The sequence below is a fragment of the Cryptomeria japonica genome, unplaced genomic scaffold (genome assembly GCF_030272615.1).
Source record: "Cryptomeria japonica unplaced genomic scaffold, Sugi_1.0 HiC_scaffold_17, whole genome shotgun sequence".
In the NCBI taxonomy this organism is placed as follows: Eukaryota; Viridiplantae; Streptophyta; class Pinopsida; order Cupressales; family Cupressaceae; genus Cryptomeria; species Cryptomeria japonica.
In genome coordinates, this window is record NW_026728839.1 from 2,227,150 (window position 1) to 2,250,489 (window position 23,340).

Sequence of the window (23,340 nt, forward strand, 5' to 3'; positions counted from 1 at the left end):
TGCACGTTTGGACTTGGTAGATGCATGGAAATCTTTTGTGTTCCTATCCCCTTCTTTTAGTCATAACTCCCTGGATTTGTACCTCTAGTATATTTCCTCTCTCTTACTCAGTTCCTCCCAAGTCTCTTGTAACTGCTTTTTCTTATCATATGTAACTGAATCGAGGCCATGGAGAATTATAGTCTCCTGAATGTTTGATAGTTGTTTTTCAACTGAATTTTTCTCAACAAAAATATTTGTAAAAAATTACACATTCTAGAATTTTATTTTTCTCTTGACATCTTGCATTTTCCTATCTAGTTGGAACATTTTGGTACCCTTTTGATGAGGAGCACTTACCCACCATTGCCTCAGGAGTGAAAGAAAATGTGGATGTATGAACCACATATTTTCAAGTTTGAAGGAGGGGCAATGCACATAAGGTTTCTAGCAATTCATAACTTGTAATGAAATAGCATAGTGGTCTGAGCATACAAGGGGTAATATATCAAATTCCATTTTAACATTTTGAAGAAACCATTATTGGGATATGAGAAATATGTCTAGTTGTTTTGCAATTTGTAAGAAATTCTTCCTTTTGTTTGTCCATGAAAACTAACCCTTAAAAGGAACTGCATCTTTTAAGTCATTATCAGAGATGAAGGATACAAAATCTTGAATAGTTTTTTTGAGGGGATAGATTCCACCTTTTTCTCATGGCTAGAAGTAATTGCATTAAATTATCTTCCTAGGATGACATTATGGTCTGCATATTGTTGAATGAAATTTGTTAGGACCACAGCCTTTTTTTTCATGAATGGGAGTTGGTCCATAAACATTGATCAGCTTAAATGATAGATCAAATTTTTGAATGCTAATAACGTACCAATTATTTCCTTCATGTAATGTCTCTGCAACTATTTTTTTTTGGTTCCATAAAGTAAAGTCCTCCAAAGGCTCCTGCTACTGGAACATGAGCTGATTTCCATTTCATCCATTTGGAAACTCTCTCTAGAAAGGTGTCATGGGAAAATTTTGTCTCTTATAACATAACTATATCTACCCCTCATGACTCAATTTGTTTCTTGACTTTCTTTCTCTTGTCAAAGGCATTAATGCCTCTAACATTCCATGAGAGAATTTTCATTATTGTCAAGGAGAGAAACATGCCCTCCTTGGTCCTTTAGATGAAGAGAATTTCCCATCAAGGGTGGTTTGGATACCAACCTCTATTTCCTCCTTTGTTTTGGTCTTATTAGATTTCTTTCCCCTCTATTTTTTCTTTGGACTCTGACTTTGGGTAGGGGACTGCATAATTAAAGGAGTTTGGGAATAATCAAAGGATGAATCTGTTAACTGCTCATTGACACCTTGGTGGTCCTTATCTGGCTTGACCTCCATTGAATTCATGAGAGATAAAGATTGTGAATTTTGGCAACTAGTTAATGGAGAAAAAAATTGGTACATTAGTCCTTCATCTTCAGTCGATCTGGTGTATTCATCATTTTGATGGTCTATTCAAGTTAACTTACCAAACAGATTATCATTAGATATTCTATCTTTGTAGCCCTCTTTATCTAACTATGGAATGAGCAATTCTTTGTCTATATGTGGTATTTGCTCTACAGTTACAACTAGATTATCCTCCTTCAATATATATTATACTATTTCATCAAACAGTTGAGATACAGTTGAATCCAATAGTTCCTCCACCATCTTTTCTAGGTTGGGTGTAAACCCAAATTATCCTTGTGAGTACTTAGATGGTAAGTTGATGATTCCCTCCTGAGGGGCCATCAAGATATTCATGGTATTTTCACCAAACATTAAATTTAGCAGAAGATCATCAAGAGGAAAATCAATTTTCCTAGCCATGCCTAGGTATTCGGGATACAATAGAGATCTCACAATTGCTTTCACCTTTCCTTGACTGTTCCACATTGAACTAAGAAGATGATAGATTAAATGTGTGCTTTGAGAATTAATAACTGTAGACGTATAAAAATGACCATATTCCTAAATGAATATTTTATGTTCATTTCCCTATTTAATTAAATCCAATTTAATTAAATTATCCACATTCTTCTATTTAATTAAGTAAATCGCTTGATTAAATTCACTATTCCATTTAATGAATAAATCATTTTATTCAATTAAATCCCCCTAGCCACTTTTAATTAAATTCAAATTTAATTAAATAGCTATCCTAAATTGAATAAATCAAATTTATTTAATTACAACCAAATTGAATGAAAATCAAATAATTCAATTAAATCCTATTATCCCCCCATCCACTTGTAAAAACCCAAACCCCTTCCTAATCCCTTCTAGAATCTTCTAATTGATTCTAATTAACATAACCCCCCTCTAAACTTTGTCACATCCCTAAGCAAAGGGAGGTCACTTCTCAAATGACCCAAAGTCTTAGATAACCATTGAAGGTTTTCAACCTTCAACCACCAAAACCCTTAAAGTCTTTGAAAACCATTGAAGGCTTCCAACCTTCAACCACTTAATCCCCAAAGTCTCCAATAACCATTAATGGTTATTTCAAACCCTCCCACATGGTTAAAACATTTGTTTTGACTCAACCTCTACCCAACCCAAGGGTCTCATCAGGTCATTAATGCTTTGACCATGATTATCTCTTAATCATTTGCACAAAGGTTTATCTTTGGATTAGATCTTAATTCATTGGGTAAATCTAATTTAGACTTGACCCTTAGCCTTTAGATAACCATGAGGTCTTCTCGGGCCTTTAATACCTCCAACCCCTTCTTTCAACCCAATCTTATGTTGACATTTGTCACCATGTCATTGGTGCAAATTGTGCACATGGATCCCCAACTTTCAAACTTGGCCCTTGATTAAACCTTTCAATCCTGACCATCCATTGCCCTGTTTGTGTTATAAATAGAGCTCTCATTCCTCCATTCTTAACAATCATCTTTCAAATTTGAAGCATCACACTTATGCTCAAATTCTTTCAAACTTTCATTTCATATATGCTCATCATTTAGCCTCTTTTAGATCAGGAATTAGACTAAATATGCATGTTAGAGTAATTTATTTATCATTTTAGCTCAATCGTAGACTAAATATAGTATGCTAGGATAGTATTCATACTAATCTTGTCGTCTTATCATTTAGATTATTGCATTTTAGCATCATACCTAGCTTAACATCCATCTCATACTAAAATCAATTAAAAGCATCTCTCGTTCTCATATTTGCCATCCCTAAACCATTTTGCTCAGTAATCTGAGAGCAAAAACGTTGGTTTGAGGGACATTGTGAGATAGCGAACCATGGGACCCTCCTTGGGAAGCTGAGTAACACGTCGTTACTCCATAGCTTGCATCAAGAAGTCCTGTGTGTGTGTGTGGACTGGTATTTTTCAAATTTTCACATTTTAAGTTTTATTCGCCCACTTTTCCCACATACAATAACATGTAGACCACCTTGGGATATTAGGCATTGACTTGATATTTCCTTTTTTGTTTTTTACCAATAATGAGTATTGGTTTCCCTGTAGGGCAGGTTCCTTTAAAGAGAAGGCATCAAATTTGTTATTTTTCCAACAAAGCACTTTTGAACCCCTGCTTTCCTGGATTTGCATATCTTTTATGGTTTTTTTCATTTCATTATTCCACATTGATCTGAGAAATTTGTCAATTTGAGGGTTAACCAGTGTGCATAGACCTTCTTTGAGTAGTAGATGGTAGGTTGGTATTCCCTTTTTTTTCCTTACTAATGATCCACAATGGATTTTCTAGAGACCATTTTCCTATAATAGTTCTTGGGAATTATTTTCTTGTACCAAGGGGATATGAGAATCCTTGTTACTAGTGCATGTCATTTGTAGATCCCTGTTTTCCTCGGTTGGAGTGTCTAGTTTAGTTATTTTTTGATTGGCTTCACATGTATGACCATACATCAAGCACATCAGAGGGTCTGAAGAATGATCATTGTAGACTATAACTATCTCACATTGGCCTTCTTGACACTGTGAATTAAAATGGCCCAAGGAATCTGAAAGGAGGTCCACTTCTATTGGTTTTTGAATAGAAACCTCTTTCTTCCATGTGCCAAATTTGGAAGTAACAGATAGAGTGGTGGGAAATAACTTTTTAAATTCTAACAACAAGCATACTCTAACTGTGAGATGGGTCAACTCATAAGGAATAAGGTCATGTTGGATGATGATTCCTAATTTATTTGCTAGGATTTCAATGAGATCCAAATCCCTAAATTCAAAAGGTAATGTAGGGAAGGAGATCCAAAATGGGGCAAATTTACAGATAGTCTCATCCGCCTTGAAACTTGGGATCCAAGGAACAGTGAAAATACCATATCCTTTTCATAACCACCCCTTAAATCTATGAGAAAGGTTTCTCTCTTCTTCTAAATGAAAAATAGCAATGAAAACCCCTACCCCATTATCTATGTAAAAAATATTTTTAAGCCCTTTCCATTTTTCTACTACCCATGTTTGTAAATCCAAAAAGGAGGGTATAAATTTGCAAAACTTACCAATTTGTTCTCTCCCACGAAGATGTGATACTTGTGGCATAATCAAGTAGTCTAGGTGTGTAACCCTTGGCACAACATCATCTCTATTTGCGTTGTCCTTCACAATCTTGTTTTTCTCTTTCTTCCTCCAGATCCTAAGCTCTACTCTCCCTGTATCGTGATCTTTTGGAATAAATTATTTTATACTCAAAGGCTTTTAAGAAAAGATCATTAGGTCTGAACATGAATGGAAAAATAATAAAACTTCTTCTAAATAAAAAAGGAATACACCATCTCTAGTTGGAATTCTATCATTGTACTCAATACCTCATAATTGCAAAAGTCTTAGCTATTAGGATTAAATCAGTGGCGTAAGGGATTGCTAGAGCTAAGAAAGCAATATTTATTATTGGAAAAATTATTCTTGGCAATCTTATATTGGCTTGGAAAACTTATGAATGGGCCCAAAAAATAGATCAAAAAGCTATTTTGATAAATTGCATATAACAAAATTCATTGGAGCTTTATACTAAATATGCTACAATGGTTGGGCTTTGGTCCTAAAATTTGAGATCTTATCATAATGTTGTTTCAAGATGCTAATGATTGAGTAGTTATTAATAATAAAATAATAGATCCATTTCCCTTAGAGAGATCCATTTTACAAGGATTCCCCTTAGACCCATATCTTTATGTTTGTACGACTCATGTTTTTGGCTATCTACTTCAAAGTGCAAATAAAATGAAGCTCATTTCATAAATTTCTATCCTTCAATGACGTTGTTGTAATGAATTCCCATTATGTTTAGGACCATTTATTCTTTTTTACAAAATTATTCAAAGGATATTTCTAATGCAATGGATATATTGAAATTATATTGTGTTGTACCACGATCCAAACTTGGTCATGAAAAAATTGAATTCTTGATTGTTCAAGCTAGGCATATTGCTCCATGGATTCACCTAGAATAGAAACAAATCAAACATAATGAAATTATGAAATACCTCAAGATACCCTTGTTGTAAATGTGATGTTGATTTATGATTGGTTATCATTTATGCCAACATAATGGTTGTCATTAATGTCCTTAGTGTTGGTGATCTGAAAAATGTGTTCCCAAAATTTTTGGTGCTTCGAAAGTTGTGTTTCAGCATAGGTAGTTGAGTTGATGGTGATTCAAATATTTTTTATTGTTTGATATTGTGTTGATCAATTATATCTCGATGCTATTCCTATTTCTATTTTTTTGAACAATGATTTTTTGGGCCCGGACAAAGTCCAAAATTCGAGGATGAGTAGTGGCATTCATGTAGTGTGTCAGTTGTGATTTGGGTCTATAATTTGTGATAGATGTAACATGTTGATTTGACCATTGTTATGTGTTGTGGTATGTTCTACTTCTCATTCCTTCCCACCACCAGAATGATTAGTGTTGACCTATTTTAGATCTTTGTCTCAATTGACATGGAAGATTATGCTTCTCGGAAGACACTATTTATATGAGGATGATTTGATAATTTGAGATATGGAAAAGTGTTACATTGATTTGAAGATACACATGAGATTGAAAAGGAAATATTTGAATATTGGTGATATGTGAGAGTGTGTTGGTGTTGAGGCATCAGAAGTAGTCCAGTTTTGCAAATTGTGTTTCAATGGTGGATTAATTCTTTCTTTTTTTGGTAGTGACCCTTTTTCTTGGCAGTGAACCCACTTGCAATGAGCATTCTGGTAGTGAGACATCCTTTGTAAAATTAACCTTAATTGGTGTTTATATTGAGAACTAACATTCTCTGTGGTTTTTCCCTCCATGGGTTTTCCATGTTATGTCTGGTGTTCATTATGTGATCTGTGTTGTGTATGTTCTTTCATGTTATAGATTTATTTGGTTGTTCCAGTTGTGTGAAAGGTTTAAGAAATTAATTTTAATATATCAGATGATTCACCCCCCCCCCCCTCATTTTCTCAGATATTCAACAATTGGAATCAAAGATTTGGTTCCTTGGATAAGAGATTAATTGCTTGAGGTTGATCCTGATTGGATGGCACATAAATTGACTATTCCTATCTTTGAAGGATCCGACTATGGCTTTTGAAACTTAGTGAATATGAAAGGCTATCTGATCTCCTGGGGTTACAATATTTGGAAGGCTATGGAAACCAAGTATGTTTAACTGACAAATGGACTTACCACTCAAGATGAGATTCAAGTTTATGAAAAGAATGGAAAGGCAAGGTATGAAATCTTTAGTGCTTTATCAAAGATTGAATTGATAAAGGTTATTTCTTTGAATATTGCTTATGAGGTTTGGAAAAAGTTGAAAGATGTATATAAAGGAAATGATAGAGTCAAATTATCAAAGAAGCTAACATTTAAGCATAGATATGAGAATGTGAAAATCGAAGAAGGAGAAGACATAACAAGTTATTTTCAAAAGGTTGATAGTGCGGTAAATGAAATCAAAGAAATTGATGATACCTTGATAGATGAAGATGTAATTGAGAAGATTCTAATGTCCCTACCAGAGAACTACAATGGCAAGATCTCAGCTATTGAAGAAACCTATGGCCCGAAGAAGTTCACTAGAGAGTAGCTATATGGTACTCTATCAGCATTTGAGATAAGGAAGTTTAGCAAAGACAAAGTTAAGACTGGATATTCTTTTAAAGAATTTGAGGAAGATCCGAAAGATGAAAGTTTAGATGAGATGGAAGCGAACTTTATGAGGAAACTGAAGAAATGAACCAACAAATACAAAGGTATATTACCTCTTAAATGCTTTAGATGTAGAAATAGTTGTCATATCACTACTAGGTGTTTGAAGAAAGGTTAAAGACAAAAATATAGAAAAGGTAAAGGAAAGTTTAATAAGAGAGTCTATTATGTCAAAGATTATGCTAGTATTTCAGATGATTATTCAGATTATGAAGATAGTGATTGCTTGTTTTTGGTAGAAAAAGACGAACCTAAGATTGATATTCTGAACATTGTTGCTACTGCTTTATATGTTAGAAGAGATAGAAATGAATGGTTGATTGACAATGGATGTTCAAATCAAATGACTGGCAATAAGAGTAATTTTGTAAAACTTGAGAAGTATGGTGGTGGCTCTGTTAGGTTTTGAGATGATTAGATAGCGTGAATTGTGGGAATTGGTTCTATTTATTTTCATGGAAAGCATAATACTAACAATGTTTACTATGTGAAGGGTTTGCATCATAATCTTTTGAGTGTTGCATAGATGCACAAAAATGGAACTACAATGTTGTTTTTTCAAGATGATGGTTGTGAGATCATGAAAGGATCCAGAATTATAATTACAGTAGGGAAAAGGACTTGTGAAAACATGTATCTTTTGGAAGGAGCTACAAAATATTCTTTTCTATCTCAAATAAAAAACAATTGTCTCTGGCACCAGAGGATGTGCCATATCAATTTTGACAACTTGGTGAAGATTAGTTCATCAAGAGCAATGAGATATTTACCAAGGCTGACCAAACCGGATAACAAAATTTATAGAGAATGTCAAGTTGGAAAAAAGAAAAAAGGAACTTACAGAGGAAAGAAACATTTGTCCACCAAATTGTTGGATTTACTACATACTAACCTATGTGTTCCAATCAGAACAAGGAGTATACAAGGTGAGAAGTATTTCATGTTGTTGATTTATGATTATTCTAGAATGTCATGGGTTGCATTTTTAAGAGAGAATTCAGAAGCATTAGAGAAATTCAAGATATTCAAGGCTACAGTTGAAAATGAATCTAATAGAAAGATTAAGTGCTTAAGGTTTGATAGAGGAGGAGAATATACTTCTGATAAGTTTAACAACTTTTGTGAGAAACATGGTATTATAGTGTCATAAAATTGTAACCCTAACATTTTTTGACTGCATTAGGGTCCTCACGCATGTGAGTTTGAATCCTCTAGCCTGATCGGAGATCGGAGATTGCTCAGCTTGCAGAAACAGCTTCTTCCTTGGCCTCTGCATCACCCCATACGCACTCTGCCCTAGAGAAAGGGGTAGGATAGGGGCGTGGTGCCATTTTCCCCCCTTGGACAGGGGCATGGCGCCACTATCCCCCCTTGGATAGGGTCATGGTGCCCCTGTCCCTACCCTATTTTGGGGCATGACCCTTCCTAGGGTTGCATTGTTGGTTGTGCATTGGGCAGGAAACACCCCCGATTTCAGCCTGTGATGAAATTCAAATCCACTAACATGTATTTAAGGGGAATTTGTCCTCTCATTTCTATAAGTGGAGTTCAATAAGTTGGATAAGTGGGAAATTCACAAGCGATCAAGCATTCAAGAAAATTCAAGCATTCTTTTCCTGCATTGAGCATTCTCAAGTCTCCCTTCAAGGATAAGTGTTGCATTCAAGTCAAGGATTCAACCATTGAGGAGGAGATTGATTCCAACATTCAATTCCACACAATAACTTCTATCAACATTGCTATCACAACCTCCCTTCAGGTGATTTACAATTTAGTCTTTCATTTACAACTACTTGCAAGTACTTTCTTTCATTACTTAGTTAATTCCAAAACTAGGGTTTGACCTAAAGGCAAACCCCCAATCCTAACCCATTTTCCTTTCTTTTCTATGTGTAGGTTGCAGGTGCACAACTGTACTTTCAGATTCAGGCTCCATTTGCAGAGGTGGAAAAACCCTTTTCGTTTTGCAGATTTTTCAAAGGATCGTGTACATTCCCACCATGATCCAGGCAACTTTTCCTCAAATTCGTAGAGTGACTTTGTCTTGACATTTTACTACCAGATCTAGGTGTACAACTTCATCCCATATTCCGATCTCAAGTTATAATCAATTCTTTGTCACTTTTGCACTACATAATTCAATCAATTCCTTTCCTTTTCAAACAAGGAAGAGAGGATCAACTTATCATTCCCAATTCATTCACAATTCAATCTACCAACTTTGTGTGGAGAGATTGAATCCAGTGAATTATCCTCTCCTCTTCCTAATGTAACATGGTTAAAAGTTCTTGAATGGTAATCAATAGCGAAACTTGCATCTCTCTTTGAGGGAAAGGGCAGTTTCCTTATTGATCTATCATTCACCATTTTCCCACCATTACAGTTTGGTGAACCCGACATCTTGCATGCTTTCCTTGGAACAAAATTACATATTTTTCATTTTTAAGTTTCAAATTTCTACAAACTTAGTGGTTAAATCATTAAAAACCCTAGTTTTTAAATTTAAAATTGAACTTGTGATTTATAAAAAATATTTGTGGTTATCTTCGATTTGAAAATTGTTTTGATTGTCAAATTCAATTTCCCCATTGTCTTGTTCAATTTGCAATTAAAATTTCCAAAATTAAGAGGTTACTTGTCAAAACCATGATTTTCAAAAATCATATTGAACTTGTGCAAACATTGGATTTCCATTTAATTTTCAGATTTCTGATTGTTCTCAGATTTGTCTTCAATCCTACAATTCAAATTTTTTATTTCCCCCCCTTTTCCCAAAATTCAAATTTCAAAACTAAGTGGTTAGGTCATCAAACCCTAATCTGTAAAATTAATTGTATTTTGTGTGAATTTTAAATCAATTTCATTTACATTCAGATTTCTAAACATTTTCCAAGGTATTCCTATCTATTAGGTTTGACCCTTTTCAAAATTGCAATTAAATTCCTCTTTTTCTTCAAAACCCTAATAGGGTCCTATTTTCACATTTGCACCTTCATTTTTCCCATCTAGAGATTGTAAAATTCACCACTTTTTGGGGGTTAGCTTTAAAATCATCATAATATTCATCCTTGAAAATTTCAAAAAACATTGGTCGAACCATGTCTGTTCCTGCCACGGTCCTCAAACTTTTTCCCAAAATTTTGGGAGACTGTTATGACTGTATTTAATAGCCTAAATCTAGAAGATTGGCTGATTTTATCGATTTTTGATCCCTCTACAATTGGAAATACCTTCAAAATTCAACATTTCAAATTTCAAGAAATTTTTTTAAATTAAGAGGTTGATTATAGTCTGCCCTAATTTTAAAAATTCTGATTTTAAAATTAAGTGGTATTCCCTTGTCCCTAATTTTAAAATTCCAATTTCCTTTCATTTTTGGAAATTGTGTCATCCTCTTCCCCCAACAAAGTTCAAATTGTGTAATCATTATTTTCTTAAATTTTCCATTAGCCGATTTTGTAAGCTTTGTTTCACAATTCAAAATTCAAATTTTCCCTCTAGTGCATGAGTTTTAGCACTATTAGTCCTACCTATCCTATCCCCATTAAACGAAGCATTAGAATTAATGCTTCCCAAGGTTTAATTATCGAGGAGATGGAGCCTAATTTGGGTCACTTCTTTAATGAGGATCATGCTAATTCTTCCCATCCTAATCATCTGCCTATTCACCCCATTGATGGATCCCATGATGAAGAAGAAGCTTTAACTAGGGTTTCTTTAGATCAACTTTCCACATTGGACAATCAATTTGATAGCTTTCAACAATGGATGTCCCAAGAATACCCTAATAGTGAAGCTCTTCCATTAATTGAAGGTCTTAAGCACATGCTTCAAAGGGATAAGAATGGAATTGATATATTGTGTGGCATTGCACATATTGTTGATTCTAATGTCATGCCTATCAAGAGTTGTTCCTAAACCCTAGGTTATTCACAACTTTCAACACAAGTCAATTCTTCAATTCCTTTGATTAATCCTATGACTAGTATTCCTACTTTCACATCCAACATCATGGCTACTTCAACTCAAAATGTCATCCCTACAACAAGTGGTCATGGGGGAGATCCTCTTCTTCATTTAATCATCCATCTTTACCTATGTCTTCCATGAGTGTTCCTATTATTCCTCAACCAATCAGTGTGACACAAGGGGGCAATTACTTCAACAACTTTATTCCTCCTATAAGTGTCCATTTTCCTATCCAATCATCACCCATGCCTACTTATCATAATTTCCCACCACCTTATTCTCAATCCATGCCTTCTTTCAATAACATCACACCACCTTCTCAATCACCTATGTCTAAGATCAGTTCTTCTACCAAGATGACACTCAACAATCTTGCCCAAACCGTGTCTTCCTTACAACAACAAATTGCTTCCATAAGTCAATCCAAGTTTAGTGTGCCCACCTTTGATGTTGTGAGCCCACTTTCTCTTGATATTGTTAAATTCATGCCACCTAAACATGTGGAGATCCCTCAATTGGAACTCTATAATGGAAAAGGTGATCCTCTTATGCATGTCAAAACATTTCAAACCTTGTGTACTGATTTTTCTTATGATCAAATATTGCTTACAAAATTATTTACAAGAACACTAAGAGATAAGGCCTTACAATGGTATTTCTCTTTGCCTTCTTATTCTATCACTTCCTTTCAACAACTATCAAATTCTTTCATCCAACAATTTCAAAACAGCATTGGTTCGAAAATCACTTTGATTGATTTTATGCATTGTAGACAAGGTGTTAAAGAAAAAGTGATTGATTTAATTGGCAGATATAAGCATTTGTGTGCTGAAATTTCTTTTCATGTACCTGATAATGATATTCAAAGAATTTTCATGTCTAATTTGCAAAAAGATATCGGTAAAAAGCTTCTTTTGTCTGAGTTTACTTCCTTTCTGCAGTTGTGCGTGCAACACTCCACAATAATCAACCGGTTGTGAGTCAAATGGAGCAATCCACTCCTATTGCTTTGAGTGATAAGGGGGAGAGTGTTCAAAAACCATTTGTGAAGTTCAAACCAACAAAAAGATTCATCAAGTTCAATGATCCAATTAACAACAACCATGTGAATGCTACAATAGGTGTGCCTTCTATTTCTAAATTTTTCCAAAGAGAAAGACAGATTACTCCTTTAAATGAATCCTTACATAGTATTATGTCTTAGTTGTTGCACATAAATGTTATCAAACTTCCTCCTATAAAACAAATTGATCATTCCAAACTTGCATCTCCTTATTGTGATAACAAATCCTTTTGCCAATTTCATTGTCAACTTGGTCATGATACTGATAAATGTTTTGCATTGAAAAATAAGGTTCAAGACTTGAGTGATAATAATACTATATCTGTGGAAGGTGTGAATGATAAAGGGAATAAATCAGTAGCTCCTCCTAATAAAAATCTTAAGATTTTCACTGATCCCTTGCCATCTCATACCTCTAACGTTTTTGAGATTGTGCCTAATTCTCTCTCTTCTGAAGAATTCACCTCTATGGCTCCAAACTTGGTTAACATGGTAGAGACACATGATGTGCCTTAGGATCCTTGTATTACATTTGACACTAGTGAGAAAATTAGAGCACCCGATGGCCCATTATACATAGTTGCGAAGGTTAAGGATATCCCTTGTCGTGGTGCCCTGATTGATCCGTCTTGCATGGTTAATGTCATAACTGAAGAGTATCTTTTCATTTTACAATTGCATAAACCAATATATGATGATTCTAATATGGCTGTGAAGTTATTTGATTGCTTCTCTTGTCCTAACATCGACTCTATCACCCTTCCTGTTGAAGTTCATGCTAAATCCATGGATGTTGACTTTGTTATCATACCTTCCTCTGATAAATTCCATGTGAAGTTGGGCTATCCTTGGCTATCTCCCATGAAGGATATTGCTTCTCTAATCCACAAGAGTCTTAAATTTCCTCACAATGGAGAAATCATAACCGTGAACCATAGCTTATTTCATCCATCCGAAAGAAGCCCTGGTGTTCCTATTGATCTCTTTTGACCTAAAAAAATTCAATCTCTTCCATCAAGGAGCGATGCTCTTTTCTAATCTTATCAAAAATGGAAGAATGATATGATCTTATCCTTAAGTCAACCTAGATCTCCAACACTTGACATTACTATTATTCTTCATGATGACATTCTTCCCCTCACAGATAGAACTAATTTCCCTCCTAAGGAAGATTGTCCACCTATACCTATGGATGTGACTTTACCTTCTCCTAAGGAGAACACCAATATTCTTCCAAAGGTTAGACCTATACCTCCTCCTCATGATGGACCTGGTCACCTTCCTACACCTAATATTCCTCCTTTCTATAGTGCAGTTCCACTCCTTCCTCTTATCGAGAGAAGAGGCCTGCTTCTCCTATTGTTCAACCAAAAAGACCTCAACCTAAACCTTCCACTATCAAGGAGAGAAATGTTCCTACTTTTCCAAGTGTTCCTCCTCCTTCTCAGCCTTCCACTAAGACTTGATGAAATCGTTGTGCGAGAGAACGTCGTTGACGATGCTGTGTTCGAGCTTGTGAAGCTATTCCTCAAAATACTCAATCTCCTCAGACTCCAACAGTTGACATGATTCCCTTTTCTCCTAAGCAAGATGTTCAACCTACATCTCTGAATCATAAGTTGCATAAAATATGTGATGGTTTTACTCCTATTCATGTTCTTGCTCCTCTTTCTCTAAAATTTGATGAATAAATGGGTGAAAATGTTATTCATAATGGCAATACAACTCCTAATGCTTCTGATAGTGAGTATAAGTATGTTGATGTTGACAAGCATTTATCAGTTGAGTTTTCACAAACCCTAATCCTAGCTCCTAGAATCGAACAAAGTGACTTACAAAATGAGCATAGTCTTTGTTTATATCTTGTGATAGCTCCATCTGATGTTCTTGATGTCGCTCCTCTGGCATGTTGCCTGCCTTCTTGAAATAGTGATCAGCAAGATCGAGAGGCAGATGTTGTTATAGATTAACAATATTAGCACTGCAAATCTTTCTCTCTCCCCTTTCTTTCTCTTTTGTGACCATTCTTTTATGTGTATCCATATTCTTCTATTGTTCCCTTAATGTCTACTTGGGGATGATGCAAAACATTCAGACCTTTTCTTGGTCTCTTTCATGTTGACTCAAAAAACATCCTCTCTTCCCTTTATTCTAAGGTAGTGTCCTTATTTGGGGAATGAAGATTATTATATACATATACATACATGATATACGTGAGTTATCATACAGCATACTGACCCCGAGGAAAGTGACACTACCTCATGTTTTGTGTTCATTATCCTTGGATTTATTCCTTGATTGGGGGCTAAATCCTTGCGTTAATGTGCTACCTTCCTTCTCTCTTGGGTGTATCCTACCTTAAATAAATCGCTCCTGATAAGGCACATGCGATCACTTTAATGTGGGGGCATACACTTCGCTCATACTTTCCTTCTTGTGATACTTAGAATTACTTAGTGAACTTTGTTTTTCTTTGTAATCTTTTGTATCCTTGCTTTCACGACTCATAGTGAATGGAACTTTTCTACTTGCAGTCATGGTTCTCCCCTTCTCGATCTTCCCTTTTACTTTTTCAATCGAAGTCATAAGATCCTAAGTCCACTAGGGCCTTGGCGCATCTTTCCTCCTTGACATGGTAAAAGTCTTTCATTCTTGTTTCCTTGTACTTTACCAACAGTATTGGCATACACTTATGCTCTCACTAAAGTGGGGGCTAAATGTAGTTTCATAAAATTGTGACTCTAGCAATTTTTGAATGCATTAGGATCCTCTAGCCTGATCGAAGACTGAAGATTGCTCAGCTTACAAAAATAGCTTCTTCTTTGGCCTCTGCATCACCCCGTCCGCACTCTGTCTTGGAGAAAGGGGTAGGATAGGGGTGTGGTGCCACTATCCTCCCTTGGACAGGGGTATGGTTCCCTTGTCCTCCCAAGACAAGAGTGTGGTGCCCCCGTCCCTACCCTATTTTGGGGCAGGACCCTTCCTAGGGTTGCATTGTTGGTTGTGCATTGGATGGGAAACTCCCTCGATGTCGGCCCTTGATGAAATTCAGATCCACTAACATGTATTTAAGGGACATTCACCCTCTCATTTGCAGAACGGTGACCATATGGATCTATGTCGCACTTTAGGCTAACAATGCATGTTTCAGTTGGACCGATTTGGCAACCACATAGCACTCGTGTGGCAAGGTGGTTCCGGCCGGAATGTTTCCGGCTAGAACACCCTTGCCCTATATAATAGCTGAAATCTGCCTAAGCCCCTCATTTTCATTGAGAGGCTTAGAGTTGAGCAGGAGGGCGCAAAAAATCACTAAGATCCAGCTAGAAGCGTTTTGGTGGTAAGTACCTTTTTTTTTTAAAATATATTTGTTTTAACATATTAATTTATATTGTGTTTTTTTTAATATTTTTTAATAGAAAATTAGTTTTTTTTAAGTTTTTAAAATATATATATATATATATATTCTATCATATTAGTTTAGAATATTAGAAAATAAATACACACATACATACAAATACATACACAAACATACACATGCATACATACATACATACACACACACATACATACACACACACATACATACACATACATACAAACCTAGATACATACATACACATACATACCTACATACATACCTACATACATACATACACATACATATAAACCTACATACAAACATACACAAAAATACATACCTACATACATACATACATACATACATATAAAATAATTATATGTATACCTTAGGACATACACATACATACCTAGGTCTACATACATACATACACACATACATGTAGATACTAATACATAAATACATACGTGCATACATATATAAATACACATAAAATAATTATATATGCCTTAGGACATACATACACCTAAGGACATGCTATCAGGGGTCGTGTGTGGTCCTGAGGGGTCACACACCTCAAGACCACACACAACACCTGATAGCATGTCTTGAGGTGTATGTATGTATGTATGTATGTATGTATGTATGTATGTATACATCCTAAGGAGTATATAATTATTTTATATGACCCCTTAGGACCACTTAAGGCCCCTTGCAACACATGTGCACCCCTGAGGACCTATTAGGACCACATAAGACCAAATGGTGTCGCAAAGGGCCTTATGTGGTCCTAAGGGGCCATGCATGTGTTAGAACACATGTGTGACCTCTTAGGACCACTTAAGGCCCCTTGTGACACATGTGCACCCCTTAGGACCTATTGGGACCACATAAGACAAAATGGTGTCGCAAGGGGTCTTATGTGGTGCTAAGGGGTCATGCATGTGTTAGAACACATGTGTGGCCCCTTAGGACCACTTAAGGCCCCTTGTGACACATGTGCACCCCTTAGGACCTATTAGGACCACATAAGACCAAATGGTGTTGCAAGAGGTCTTATGTGGTCCTAAGTGGTCACGCATGTGTTAGAATACATGTGTGACCCCTTAGGACCACTTAAGGCCCCTTGTGACACATGTGCACCCCTTAGGACCTATTAGGACCACATAACACCAAATGGTGTTGCAAAGGGTCCTATGTGGTCCTAAGTGGTCATGCATGTGTTAGAACACATGTGTGACCCCTTAGGACCACTAAAGGCCCCTTGTGACATATGTGCACCCCTTAGGACCTATTAAGACCACATAAGACCAAATGGTGTCGTAAGGGGTCTTATGTGGTTCTAAGGGGTCATGCATGTGTTAGAACACATGTGTGACCCCTTAGGACCACTTAAGGCCCCTTGCAACACATGTGCACCCCTTAGGACTTGTTAGGACCACATAAGACCAAATGGTGTCGCAAGGGGTCTTATGTGGTCCTAAGGGGTCACACATGTGTTAAAACACATGTGCATGACCTCTTAGGACCACTTAAGGCCCCTTGTGACACATGTGCACCCCTTAGGACCTATTAGGACCACATAAGACCAAATGGTGTCGCAAGGGGTCTTATGTGGTCCTAAGGGGCCATGCATGTGTTAGAGAACATGTGTGACCCCTTAGGACCACTTAAGGCCCCTTGTGACACATGTGCACCCCTTAGGACCTATTAGGACCACATAAGACTAAATGGTGTCGCAAGGGGGCTTATGTGGTGCTAAGGGGTCATGCATGTGTTAGAACACACATGCGTGACCCCCTTAGGGCCACTTAAGGCCCCTTGCGATACATGTGCACTCCTTAGGACCTATCAGGACCACATAAGACCAAATTTCATTGCAAGGGGTCTTATGTGGTCCTAAGGGGTCATGCATGTGGGTTAGAACACATGCGTGACCCCTTAGGACCACTAAAGGCCCCTTGTGACACATGTGCACCCCTTAGAACCTATTAGGACCACATGAGACCAAATGGTGTCGAAAGAGGTCTTATGAGGTCCTAAGGAATCACACATGTGTTAAAACACATGCGTGACCCCTTAAGACCACTTAAGGCCCCTTGCGACACATGTGCACCACTTAGGACGTATTAGGACCACATAAGACCAAATGGTGTCGCAAGGGGTCTTATGTGGTCCTAAGGGGTCACGCATGTGTTAGAACACACATGCGTGACCCCTTAGGACCACTAAAGGTCCCTTGCGACACATGTGCACCCCTTAGGACCTATTAGGACCACATAAGACCAAATGGTGTTGCAAGGGGTCTTATGTGATCTTAAGGGGTCACGCATGTGTTAGAACACATATGTGACCCCTTAGGACCACTTAAGGCCCTTTGCCACATGTGCACCCCTTAGGACCTATTAGGACCACATACGACCAAATGGTGTTGCAAGGGGTCTTATGTGGTCCTCGGGGGTCACGCGTGTGTTAGAATACATGTGTGACCCCTTAGGACCACTTAAGGCCCCTTGCGACACATGTGCACCCCTTAGGACCTATTAGGACCGCATAAGACCAAATGGTGTCGCAAGGGGTCTTATGTGGTCCTAAGGGGTCATGCATGTGTTAGAACACGTGTGACCCCTTGAGACCACTTAAGGCCCCTTGTGACACATGTGAATTATAATATATATCTGTGCAAAAGCAGAAGATACAAGTTGAAGAGTCGTGTGCAAGTAAATTTCATAGAAGAAAGCAAGCAGGCATTATCTTGAATGACATGGAAACAAGATCATTAGCTGCCCAGAAGAGAGCAATTGGAGAAAATTAGAGGAAAGTGTTAAAGGGTGATAAATAAATAGAGAGTATGCACTACAAACAAACAATGTCTGGAGTGTGTGATGTGGTCTCTAATTTATGTCCAGAGGGACTAACTGGTTTTGGAGTTCCGAGGAAACCTATTGGGCTACGCTTGGAGGAAATCAATGTGTTCATGCAAGGGCCACCTTTTTTATATTATGAGAATTCAATGTTTTTGCACTGAAGGATATTTGGAAAACAATATCCAAAAATTTATATGGTGTGGAACCAGAGTTGGTGGACTTGAAGTACTTTTCAGCTTCCAGAATACCAAGAGGTTATGTACACAATCTCTCAATAGAAGGACGATTTCAAGCATTACCTCTCCCCCCCATGACTATTTAGGAAGCACTTCCTCAGACAAAGGACTATTGGCCTGCATGGGATCAAAGAAAAATATTGAATTGCATAGACTCTAGAGGATGTGGTAGTGTCCTTCGTGAAGAACTCTGTACTATTATTGAAAATTCATGAGGGAAACTGCAAGATAGTGAACAAAAATACATTCTTGAAAAGTGTGAATAATAGATACAGTTGAATACCAAACCAAGTTCCATTCTTCACACTTTTCAAGAATGTACTTCTATTCACTATCTTGCAGTTTCCCTCGTGAATTTTCAATTATAGTACAGAGTTCTTCACGAAGGACACTACCACATCGTCTAGAGTCTATCCAATTCAATTTTTTTCTTTGATCCCATGGAGGCCAATGGTCCTTTGTCTGAGGAAGTGCTTCCTAAATAGTCATGGGGGGGAGAGGTAATTCTTGAAATTGCCCTTCTATTGGGAGATTGTGTACATAACCTCTTGGTCTTCTGGAAGCTGAAAAGTACTTTGAGTCCACCAACTTTGGTTCCACACCATACAAAGTTTTGGATATTGTCTTCCAAATATCCTTCGGTGCAAAAGCATCATTCTCATAATAGAAAAAATGTGGCTCTTGCATGAACACATTGATTTCCTCCAAGCATGGCCCAATAGGTTTCCCCATAACTCCAAAACTAGTTAGTCCATTCGGACATAAATTAGAGACCACATCACACACTCCAAACATTGTTTGTTTGTATTGCATACTCTCTATGTATTTATCACCCTTTAACACTTTCCTCTTCTTTTCTCCAATTGCCTGCTTGCTTTCTTTTACAAAATTTACTTCCACGTGACTCTTCAACTTGTATCTTTTGCTTCTCCACAGATATAAATTATAATTTAGGCTCAGATGATTAAATAAAATAAGCAACTATAAAGAAAAGATTTGTTAGACATGCACCCCTTAGGATCTATTAGGACCAAATAAGACCAAATTAGGACCTATTAATTAATTTGTATATGCAAAATTGTAAATTAATTGTAAATTAATTTCACATAATTGTAAATTAATTTGACTTAATTTGACTAATTTTCAAATTAATTATTGTATATGCAAATATATGTAATTGTAAATTAGACATATATTGAAATTTAAAATTAAATTTATAGTTGTTTAAATTTATTTTTTGCATAGATCTCTAGAAATTTATCTTAAATTTGTCTTTATATCTAGAAACTTTTAACTCAAGTATGCATTTATGACGTTTAAATTTCTTTTAAATGTATATATCTAAATTTTTTAATTTACATGTTTAAAATGATTTAAATGTACATGTATACATTTTTAATTATTGTTTAATGTGTACTACATACATGCACATGTGCAAATATATATATATATATATATATATATATATATATATATATATATATATATATATATATATATATATATATATATATATATAATCCACTCACATCATGTCTGGCGAGCCTGGATCACATAACACGAGTAGTTATGAGCCTAGTGTTCATCCTCGTGGGATTGAGAAGATGTCACATAGGTCTACAGCAACTCCATAGGAGAGACAATAGCTCTACAATCAGACAGCAGAGGCACTCCAACGTGCCTTAGATCATTTAAATATCACTTTGGGAAACATGCATGATCAAACAAATAAACAAAGGGGTGAGACTATTAGACATGAGCTACTTCATATGATTAACCTCATCGACAATTATAATCCATATGGCGAGGTCAATGCAGAGTAATTATATAGATCCCTTTCACACAGTGTATGTGGTACTGTGAAATGGGACATGGTGAATGATAGGGTTTCCACAGCTGATGTGAAAACCATGTTTCCCCATTATCAGGCCTTTGGTAGGGTGAAAGGCTATATGCCTACCAAGTGCACAGATGCACTAATAGCACCATTTATCCATCCTAGATGGTTAGCCACTCATCATAGGTGGCCCCAAAAGGATGAGTTTCCCCTTTATTTCTGCAAATAATTATTTGTAGAGTTTCATTTGTTGGATGATGTTGATTGCATCAATTTTTCAAACATGTTGGGCAAGGGAAGAGAAAAATTTTAGATAAGTTTAGATGACCAGGTGCACCCCCGCCCATTAATAAATGAGCATTGATTGGTGTGAGATTTTGCCAAGATCTAGAGGCAATGGAAAGCACAAATAAGAGAGAACAAAATATGGATAGGAATAAATTATATTCTATCAAGAGAAAATATTGATCAACTAGATCATCAATCGATACATACAATGAATATGAGCCTTCTTATATAGGAAAGGCTATATGGATATGTGAGCACACAAACATGACATGTGGCTCAATAAGAAACAAGGGTAGGTAGAAAATAGGTGTGTGTAGGTAGGAGAAACAATATAATAGTCCACATGAGGTGGATCACCCACTGAATGTGGAGTGTAACAACAAGATCAACACCATAAAAGGTGTAAATTCTCCTACACACACTATCCCAATGTGGCACAAACACCCAAGTGTCTCATACCCAAACTACTATGAAATGCATTTCCTAAGTAAACTTAAGTATAGTGTAATAATATCCAAGATGAATAATTATTTACACCAACACCTCCCCTTAAGTGCAACTTAGGGGAATGCACTTAAGTCTACAATGCAACTAAGCAATGCAAGATGGGTCAAGGCTACTAGGCCAAGTTAGGTACCCATATATAAATGAAAATGGATGCAAACCAATGTAATGAAATCTCTCACAAAGTGGGGAAAGAGAGAAAAACCCAATGGGAAAAAACCCTCCCCCAAAAGAGAGATGAAAACTAGATACAAAAAACTCTCATAGAAGTGTGTGAAGGACAAAACCACATGTGAGGAAAAAGTCCCCCCATATGAGAGAAGAAGAATAGAGACTATGAAGCCCCCCCTCAATGTGGAATCTATACCAATGATATAAGCTCGATGATGAATGAAGAAACTACTCCACGAATGTCGAACCACATTCCTCCCCTTAGGAAGAAACAAAACCAAATATGTATCCATGAAGTCTCCCCAATCATGAAAGGAAGATGTAGGAAAAATACTCATGATGAAAGGAATCTCTGAAAAACTGCTCAAGTGTCCCCATGTCAATGCTGAAAGATACCCCCTCCAAAGGTGGTAAACTACACCACACTGCTGAAAAGGGCACTCCAAGAACTAGTGGAGATGAATGTAGAACAATGTCCAAAGACTCATATGTCTCTTAAAAAGATAAAGAGACCTCCTCCAAGTCTTGTACAAAAGTATCCACAATCATGTCAACCTCTAAAGATTGATCATGTAGAGAATTCACAAGAGGGTTAGAGTTATCCCTCATAAAAATCAAAGAAATATCATCTTCATCAAAGAGAAGATGAATGTCATGAATGGTGTCTCCCAAATCTGCAATGTAGGAGTCCACAAACAAACCTGTAATGTCTGTCAAGTAGGCATCCCAATCAACCGTGTTGGCATTTTTTATGTTTATGTTGTGATTGTCATTGATGGACACACACTTGCATTGAGATCCCCTTTAAATGTATGAGCTAGAGCTCAACCGGTATTTTTTCCAACCGGTATGTTGTATTCTAGTCTTTAGACTATTGGTGATTTTGCAAAATGTGTTTCCCGGTCTGAAGCAGCATGTCGACCCCAAGCGGTTCGTAGATCTCAAGCGGTACGACGGAGCAAAGTGGCATAACACATTCTTACCAGTCTTCATTTGTCAAACCAACAACCGGTATTTTGTATGAACTGGTAATACTCTGTGATGAGTTACCAACCGGCATTTTGTGATGAGTTACCAATCCATCGATTGATTGATGGTGCCGACACACTGATGGTGCTTTTTATGTCATGTTATTGAGTATGTCTAGATTCATTGAACCTAGGAAATTGTAATGTAATGCTATTGGATCAACATGAAACCAGATTCCTTTAAAAGGACATCATGTCTGGTGTTTTAGGTGGTTGTTGAAAGGGTTTATGTTGTGCTAGGGTTTAAGGTGGTTGTTGAGTTGTTGTAAGAGCGATCTTATCTGAGAAGATCAAGTTGTAAACTGAGAGAGAGATAGAGAAGACTGAAGTAATGCTGGAATGCATTAACAGTGAGCAATACTGGATCTAACCAAGTAGTTTGTGCTATTAGATAGATCAAACACTTGTTGATTACTCACATCTTTGACAAGTCTGTAGCCCTTAACCGGGTAGTCCCAAAAGCCTTTGTAAAATCCTCTAACAAGGTGGTTCACTTCTGTGAATCTAAAATCCTCTAACAAGGTAGTCTTTAGTCTGACTTATCTCCTAACAGAGATTGAGATTCCCAACAGGATCTGTTCTGGTGAAGAACATTGTAAGACCTTAACCAATCTGGTTTCTATTCTACAGATAGTGACTTGTGAGTTCCATCTCACCATGGTTTTTCCCATTTGGGTTTCCACATCAAATATCTTGTGTTATGGTTGTATTGCTTTTGTGGGTGAATGCTTTGTTTACATTTTGGTTTGCATATGTGATAACCGGTCTATCTGTTAAACTATTTTACCAGTTTATCTTCAGACTATTT